Source organism: Rhinopithecus bieti, unplaced genomic scaffold, assembly GCF_001698545.2.
Source record: "Rhinopithecus bieti isolate Rb0 unplaced genomic scaffold, ASM169854v2 scaffold_19122, whole genome shotgun sequence".
Taxonomy (NCBI): Eukaryota; Metazoa; Chordata; class Mammalia; order Primates; family Cercopithecidae; genus Rhinopithecus; species Rhinopithecus bieti.
Window position 1 is genome coordinate 157,365 of NW_016809296.1, and position 9,224 is coordinate 166,588.

The following is a 9,224-nucleotide window of genomic DNA, read 5'->3' on the forward strand; positions in this document are numbered from 1 at the left end:
AAGCTGGAAGCATTCCCTTTGAAAACCGGTACAAGACAAAGATGCCCTCTCTCACCACTCCTACTCAACATAGTATTGGAAAGTCTGGCCAAGGTAATTAGGCAAGAGAAAGAAATAAACGCTATTCAAATTTGCTTTTATTTTTATACATCTCAAAATATTTTCCAATATCCCTTATGATTTAACTATTAGATATTTAGGAGTACCTTGGTTAACTTACACATATTTATGAGTATATTAAATTTCTTTCAATAACTGATTTCAAATTTAATTGCATATGAATATACTTTTTAATGTATATTCTTAAAAATTAAACATTAAGGAATATGTATTTTTATGATTTTATTTTTTTTTTAATTTATGGAAGACCATTTTACACCCAAAATACTTGCAGAATATTCCATGTACTTAAGAATTTGTGTTGTATTGTTGGGTGGAACTACAGGTTTCTGCTAAGTCTATATGGTTTATAGTTTTCTTCAAGCCTTATATTTCATTTTTGATCTCCTGTGTAGTTCTATTCATTTCTGAAAGTGGGATATGGAAGTCTGCAATGATTATTGTTGAATATATTTCCCACTTCAATTCTGTCAAGTTGTGCAAGTCTAATTATTTTTCAAGAAAAAAAGCATGTAAAGTATCTATGTAATGCATTTAAAAGGTAAATAAGTGAATGAAGGAATGAGTGAATGAATAAATAAAAGCATAACAGTGGCTGAAATTTATTTTCAGTTACACTTGATTTGTTACCCTTCCATTTCAAAATTATATTGACTTCTTGTGCCCAAAGATTTAATCACAATCAATGAAGAGTGGATTTTAAAAAATTAAACTCGTGTTTTAGATACAGGGGTACATAAGCAGATTTGTTACATGGGAACTTTTCACCCAGGATGGTGACATAGTACCCAACAGGTAGGTTTTCAACCTACGTCTCCCTTCCTATCTTCACCTGCTAGTCATCTACAGTGTCTGTTGTTCCCATGTTTATGTCCATGTGTGTTCAATGGTGAGCTCCTAATTAAAAGTGAGAAGATGAGTTATTTGGTTTTCAGTTATTGTGTTATTATACTTTGAATAATAGTTTCTAGCTAAATCTATGCTGCTGTAAGATATAAGATTTCATTTTTTTTATGACTTGTAGTGTTGCATGTTGTATATGTACCATCTTTTTTCTTTTTTTATCCAATCAGCTGTTGATAGGCACATGGGTTGATTCCTTGTTTTGCTATTGTGAATAGCTGTGATGAACATATGAGTGCATGTATCATTTTGGCAGATTGATTTATCTTCGTTTGGGCATATACCTACTAGTTGGAATGCTGGGTAAAACCCTAGTTCAACTTTTAGTTCTTTGAGAAATCTCCAAACTGTTTTCCACAGTGACTGAACTAATTTAAATTCCCACAACAGTGTATAAGCATCCTTTTTGCTCTAACAGCCTCATCAACATGTGTATTTTGACTTTTATATAACAGTTATTCTTACTGCTGTGAGGTGGTATCACACTGTGGTTTTGATTTGCATTTCTCTGATGATTAATGATGTTAGGCATTTTTTTTTCCATATATTTGTTGGCTGCTTGTATGTCTTATTTGGAGAATTGTCTGTGCATTTTCTTTGCCAACTATTTTACGGGTTTAGTTTTGTTATTATTTATTTAGTTAAGTTCTTTATAGATTTGGAGTAGTAGTCCTTTGTTGGATACATACTTTGTGAATATTTCCTACCACTCTGTAGGTCGTTTTGTTTGTTTGTTTGTTTGTTTGTTTTGTTTTGTTTTACTCTGTTGACAGTTTCTTTTGCTGTGCAGAAACGTTTTAGTTTAAATAAGTCCCACTTGTCAATTTTTGTTGTCATTGCAATTGCTTTTGAGGACACAGTCATAATAATTTCCTTGCAAAGGTCAGTGTCCAAAAGGGTATTTGCAAGATTTTCTTTTCTAGGATTTTATTGTTTGAGGTCTTAAATTTAAGTTCTTAGTCTACGTTGAGTTAATTTTTGTATATGGTGATAGGTAGGGTTCCAGTTTTATTCTTCTGCGTATGGTTAGCCAGTTTTCCCAGCACCATTTATTGAACAGAAATTTCTTTACCATTGCTTATGTTTGTCAGCTTTGTCAAATATCTGTTGGTTATAGATGTGGCTTTATTTCTGAGTTTTCTATTCTGTTTTCTTGGTGTATTGTCTGTTTTTGTACCAGTACTATTTTGGTTACTGTAGCCTTGCAGTATAGTTTGAAGTTGGGTAATGAGATGCCACTGGTGTTCCTTTTGCTTAGAAACGCTTTGGCTATTTAGAGTCTGTTTTTGTTTCCCATGACTTTTAAAATACTTTTTTTTTTTTCTAATTCTGTGAAAAATGACATTGGCAATTTGATAGGGACAGCAGTGAATCTGTAGGATGCTTTTGGTAGTATGGTCATTTTAATGACAATTTTTTCAATCCATGAACATGGAAATTATTTTTGCTTATGTCATCTATGATTTATTTCAGCAGTGCTATTAGTTCTATTTGTAGAGATAGTTCACATTCCTGGTTCTATGTATTCACAGATATTTTATTTTATTTTTTGTGTGGCTTTTGTAGATGGGATGGTATTGCTTATTTTGTTCTTGGTTAAAACATTATTGGTGTATAGAATGCTACTGATTTTTGCATATTGATTTTATACCCTGAAATATTATCGAGGTCATTTATCAGGTCTAGGGGTCTTTCAGTAGGATCTTTAGGTGTAGAATCATATCCTCAGTGAAGAGAAATAATATGACTTTCTCCCTTTCTCTTCCTTTCTTTCTTCCTTTCTTCCTTTCTCTTGCCTGCTTTCTCTGGCTAGGACTTCCATTACTATATTGAATAAGAGTGATTAGAGGGGGCATCCTTGTCTTGCTCCAGTTTTCAAGGAGAATGCCTCCAACTTGTGCCTATGCGGTATGATATGTTGGCTGTGGCTTTTTCATAGATGGCTCTTAAAACTTTCAGTTATGTTTCTTCAATGCCAAGCCTGTTAAGGGTTTTTATTATTAAAAGATGTTGGAATTCAACAAAAGCTTTTTCTGTGCCTATTGAGATAATCATATTGTTTTTAGTTTTAATTCTGTTTATGTCTTGAATCACATTTATTGATTTGCAGATGCTGAACAAGGCTTGCATCCCAGGAATAAAGCCTATGTGATTGTATTGCATTCACTTTTTGATGTCCTGCTTGATTCGGCTTGCTAGTATTTTGTTGAGGACTTTTGCCTCTGTGTTCATCAGGGATATTTGGCCTGAAGTTTGCTCTTTTCACTCTGTCTCTGCCAGATTCTGATGTTAGACTGATACTGGTTTCATGGAATGAATTAGAGAGAATCCCTTCCTTCTCAAATTACTGGAATAGTTTTGGTATGACTGGTACCAGTTCTTCTTTGTATGTCTGGTAGAATTCAGCTTTGAATCCATGTGTTCCAGGGCCTTTTTGATTAGTCATTTTTCAAAATTACCTTTTCAATTTTAAAACTTTATATTTGTCTGTTCAGGGTTTCATGCTCTTCTTGATTCAATCTTGGGAGATTGTCAGTGGGAATGTATCAATTTCGTCTATATTTTATAATTTTGTGCATAGAGTTCTTTGTAGTGTTCTCTGAGGATCTTGTGTATTACTATGGGATTAGTTTTTATTTCACCTTTGTCACTTCTTATTTTACTTCTTTGGATCTTCTATATTTTTTTCTTTGTTAATCTATCTAGCAATCTATCAATCTAGGTTTTTATTTTGAAGAACCAACTCTTGGTTTCATTGATCTTTGTATGTATTTTTGCATCTCAATTTTGTTAAGTTCTTCTCTCATTTTATTTACTGCTTTTCTTCTGCTGTATTTGGGGTTGAGTCATTCTTTTTTTTTGAGTTCCCTTAGGTGCATAGTTAGATTGTTAATATGAGAAATATCTAACTTTTTGATGAAGGTGTTTAGCACTGTAAACTTTGCTGTAAACACTTCTTTAGCTGCATCCCAGAGATGTTGGTACATTTTGTCCCTATTTTCATTATTTTCAAAGAATTTGTATTTCTCCCTTGATTCCAATGTTCACACAGGAGTTATTCAGAAGGAAGTTACTTAATTTCCATACATCTGTGTAGTTTTAGATTGTTTTCATGATATTGATTTTTATTTGTATTGCACTGTGGTCCAAGAGTGTATTTGGTATGATTTGAATTTGTTTTAATTTATAGAGCCTGACCTTATGGCTGAGCATGTGGTTGATCTTAGAATATATTCCATATGCAGATGAGAAAAATGTATATTCTGAGGTTGTTAGGTAGAGTTTTTGGTAGGTGTCTATTAGGTGCAGTTGATCACGTGTTAAGGTTAAATCCAGTTTCTTTGTTAGTTTTCTGCCTCGCTGATCTGTCTAACACTCTCAGTGGGATGTTGATATCTCCTAATATTAATTTGTCACTGTGCAAATCTTTTTCTAGAATCTAGAATACTTCTTTTATAATCTCCATGCTCCAGTGTTTGGTGCATATATATTTAGGATAGTAAAGTCTTCCTGTTGGGATGCACCATGTATTATTATGTAATGTCCTTCTTTGTCCTTCTGAATTTTTATTGGTTTAAAATCTGTTTTATCTGATATAAGAAGAGCAACTTTTCTCTATTTTGTTTTCATTTGCATGGTAGGTCTTACTGTATCTCTTTACTTTGTGCCTGTCAGTGTCATTACATGTGAGATGGGTCTCTTGAAGACAGCAGATGGTTGAGTCTTAGCCTCCTATTCAGATTTCCATGCTGTGCCTTTTAAACGTTGCCTTTAGTCTATTTTCATTCAGGGTTACTATTGATATGTGAGATTCTGATCGTGTCATCATGTCATCAGCTGGTTGTTATGTAGACTTGATTGTGTGATTGTTTTATAGCATCTGTGGGCTATGTGCTTAAGTGTGTTTTTGTGGTAGCAGGTGTCATTATTTCAGTTCCATGATTAGCACTCATTAAGAACCTGTTGTAAGGCTGGTCTTGTTAAAATAAATTTCCTCTGTGTTTGCTGGTCTGAAAAATATTTTACTTTGTTCTGACTTATGAAGCTTAGTTCAGTGCAATGCAGTTCTTGGTTAGATTTTTTTTTTTTTTCTTAACAATGCCGAAAATACACTCCCAATCTCCTCTGGCTTCTATGTTTTCTGCTGAGAAACCTGCTGCTGGCCTGAATGGGGTTCCCTCTATGTGATTTCACACTGTTCTCTAGTTGCCTTTAATAATTTTGCTTTTGTGTTGATCATGATGAATCTGATGACTCTTTTGGGGATAGTCATCTTGTATCTAGTATCTAGCTGGGGTTTTCTGTATTTCTTAGATTTGTGTGTGAACCTCTCTCTAGCAAGATTAGGAAAATTTTCCCAGACTATATCCTGAAATACATTTTCCAAGGTATTTATTCTCTCTCAGGAATGACAATGTATTGTAGATTTGGTCTCTTTGCGTAATTCCAAATTACTCAGAGGTTCTGTTCATATTTTAAAATTCATTTATCTTTATTTTTGTCTAAGTTGATTTGAAGAACTGATCTTCAAGCTCAGAGTTTCTTTCCTCAGCTTGGTCTACTCCGTTGTCAATACTTCAGATTGTATTATAAAATTCTTGTAGTACATTTTTCAGCTCTGGGCATTATATTTGGTTCTTTCTTAAAATGGCTATTTTGTATTTCAGTTCTTGGGTTGTTTTACTGGATTCCTTGAATTGGGTTTCAACTTTCTCATGAATCACACTGAGATTTCTTGCCATCAATGTCAGTCATGTTAGTCTTTTCTGACTGGTTAAAAACTATTGCTGCAGAGCTATTGGACTCATTTGGAGGTATAGAGACATCTGGCTTTTTGAATTGCCAGAGTTCTTGGGCTGATTCTCTTCTGGGAGGATTGGTGTTCCTTTAATTGTGGTATAAGTTGAGTATAATCAGTTGGGCTCATTTCTGGATGTTTTAAAAGGTCCAGGGCTCTGTGTAAGGCCTTTATTTGTGGCTGAATATTTTTCTCTCGGTCTCACAGAGGTGTATGTTAGCCAAGCATTTTTGAGGTCCTAATTTGTGCTGTGATATGGTAGATGGTGCTTACGAGTAATGGCTGGTAGACAGGCTGTTTCTCAGCTGCATGGCTCCTTTGATATTCCTCAGTTTTGTAGCTATGCTCTGTGGTGCACTGAGGAGAGAGGTGACCCATTCACCAGGTCCACACCTGGGCCTTAAGGTAGCCCCCTCCAATCACTAACACTGCACCTACAGTTATTTGGTTAACTGTTCCAGTCTGTGGAGCGCCCTTGGGCAGAGGCTGTAGCTGGGAGATAAGCCACACCTTTTCCCTGATGGCCCTGTTGAGGGAGGCATGCCGTACTCCTGTGGCAGCCCATGAGCCCATAAACTCATCCCTCTTAGTGTCCTGAGAGTGTGGGTTGCATTTCTGCTCAAATTCTTGCCACAGATCTGGCTCGGTACACCCAAACTGTTCACTATAGTCCTGGGGTGAACTCAGGCTTTTTTTTTTTTTCCTCCCCAGCTTTTAGGCAGTAGAAGCAGGGACCTTGGCAGCAATAGCAGAGTACCTGTTACTTGACTGTGGGATTTCGTCCTAGAGAAACACAGAGCCATGGCCAATTGGAGTGATCAGCTAGCGTTGGCGCAGTTGCACTGTTTGCTGAAGCTAGGTGCCTTGCCTGATGAAGAGCGGAGGGGTGGGAGCTCATGGGGAAGACAGTCTGGCCTCTTCTCCATAGGGTAGCTTCAGGATGCTAGAGGGGTGAGCAAAGTAATTAGGCTCTTTGTTTGTTTCCAAGCCCCAGAGCAGCAAGAATGGTTACTGCAGTGGCAGCAGGTGGCAGAGGGTTTGTCGATTTCCACCCCAGAGAAACAGTGCCACAGCTGATCAGAGTGATTAGCCAAAGGTGGGGTGACTATGCTGCAGGTCAAAGCCAGGAGGCCCTGCCTAGCAAATAACAAGGGCATCAGGGTCTCGCTGGGAATACAGTTTGGCCTCCTATCTGTTGGACAGCTGTTGGGTGCTATAGGCATGCAAAAACAAACAGGCTCTTTGTTTCCTCCATAGCCTTGGGGGAGCAAGGGCAGGTACTACTGCAGTCCCAATGGCAGAGACCCTGTGAGTTGTCTCTGGGAGCCCTACCTCAGCAAAACACGGGGCTGTCACTGACTGAAGTGATCACGTGGGGGTGAGGTGGCTATGCTGGTAACCACAGCATGACCACATCATGAGGCCCTGAGCTGTGAAGAGTAGCACAAGCTGGGACCTCCCTGGAAAACAGTCTGGCTGATTATCCATGTGGAAGCAGCAGCATGCTACACGCCTGTGGCAGTTCTTGTGCTTGAGGCCTACTAGGACAGTTCTTGTGCTCTTCCCTCCCTCCCCAGCCTGAGGGCAGCAGGGGTGGGGACTGCAGCAATGGCAATAGCAGCAGGCCTGTCAACCATCTCTGGGAGCTCTGTCCCAGAGAAATGGAGGGCTGGGATCAGCAGGAGTACTTAGGTGGGGGTGGGGGTGGCCAGGCCACTGGACCTTGCCTGGCAACGTGCAGTGGAGGCAAGGACTACAGACAATCTGCCCCTCAGCACTGTGGATGTGGCTTCTATCCTAGAGACGCACAAAAGAGCTTGACCTCCCTTGTTGGCAGCGCTGTGGCAGCTGGTCCAGGGGTTCTCAGGGATCCAAGGCCCATGAGGCCCTTCATGGGCTTCAGCAGTGGTTTTATCTAGACTAGAGATAGCTCTCTGTGTCAGTATGGTGACTGTGGGGTCAGAAGGGATTCCCTGTGCCCAGGATTGCAAAGGTCCATGGCAAAACTGTGGGTCTCTGGGGGCTCTCACTCACCCTTTCCCCGCCCTAGGCCAATCCTGAATGGGTGACTGTCTTGCCTCACTCCTCTCTGTTCTCCATGGGTTACCATGGCTTCCTTTATGAATCCCGGGTTACCATGGTTTCCTTTATGAATCCCCATGTGACCTCCTAGAAGAGTCACTTAAAGAGCTAGTGTTTACACCCTACTCTGTTTCCTCTCTGTGAGAGCAGCACACACTAGATGCTTTAGTCAGCCATCTTGGTGCTTCTGAAGGGTAGATTTCGGATGGTTGTGTGTACTGTGACTGACATCTTTCTTCAAATAATAGCATTATAAATCATTCTCACGTCTTGTGGTGGTCTAGGGAAAAGATTCTCTATATGAGTAGGAAATAATTTAAAAAGTATATGCTTCATTTCCATTACATAGGGCTGTAGAGAGGGTGTGGGTTGGAGACTTATAGATTTATAAACTATTCAAGTATGGTTGCTTTTTTTGAGTTTATCATATGATATTTTATTTTATATATGTATTTGTTTATTTTGGAGACAGGATCTCTTTCTGTTTCCCAGGCTGGACGAAGTGTAGCGGCATGATCATGATTCAATGTAAACTCAAACCCCAGAGTTCAAGAGTCTTTCTGCCCCAACCTAAGTAGCTAAGGACTACAGGCACGTGCCATCAGATGCTGCTACTTATTTTTTTATTTTATTTTATTTTTTTGTGGAGATGAGATATTGTTGTGTCTCCCAGACTAGACTGGAACTTGTGGCCTGAAGTGAACTTTCTGCCTTGGCCTCCCAAAGTGCTGAGAATACAGGCATGAGCCACTGCACTTGGTCAAGTCCAAAGGATTTTAGAATTAAAGATAATTAAGTCTAACAACCAGCTCAGAAAATATTACTAGATAAGACTAATTAAAATAAAGTTAATTAAATATAGGTGCATTGAGTAAAGTAAAAAAATATATATTTAAAGCAACACTTTAAATATATTTATAATGTTTGGTATCTAATTTCAAAATTTCAACATTATATGTCCTATAATCCGTATCCCTGGTCTTACAATAATAAAATGTAATTACTTGATATTTTTAATGCTTCTAAATCCCATAAAGTTTTCATCTATGTCATCTTAGAAGTGGAGTGTTATCCTTACTCATGGAGCATTGGTTCTACGAACTCCCTTGGATATGAAAACCCATGGATGCTCAAGTCTCTAATATAAAATGGTATAATATTTGCATATAACCTATGTGTGGCCATCCATATACTTTAAATAATCTCTAGATTAGTTGTAATACCTAATATAATATAAACACTATGTAAATAGTTGTTATTCTGTAGTATTTAGAAAATAATGATAAGAAAATTAAGCCTGTAAATATTTAGTAGATGCAAT

The 9,224-nt window shown here is 37.9% G+C and overlaps 1 long non-coding RNA gene across 1 annotated transcript in view; it reads right to left on the reverse strand.

The window, feature by feature from the left end:
* The window catches only part of LOC108540073 (uncharacterized), a 19,311-nt gene extending 11,388 nt beyond the window's left edge, over window positions 1-7,923 (reverse strand). The window contains exons 1-2 of the long non-coding RNA XR_001888578.1: window positions 7,856-7,923; window positions 6,579-6,764 (exon numbers count right to left, since the gene is read on the reverse strand). This is a non-coding gene — a long non-coding RNA (uncharacterized LOC108540073). The remainder of the gene's footprint in view (window positions 1-6,578; window positions 6,765-7,855) is intronic.
* Window positions 7,924-9,224: the final 1,301 nt, after the last annotated feature.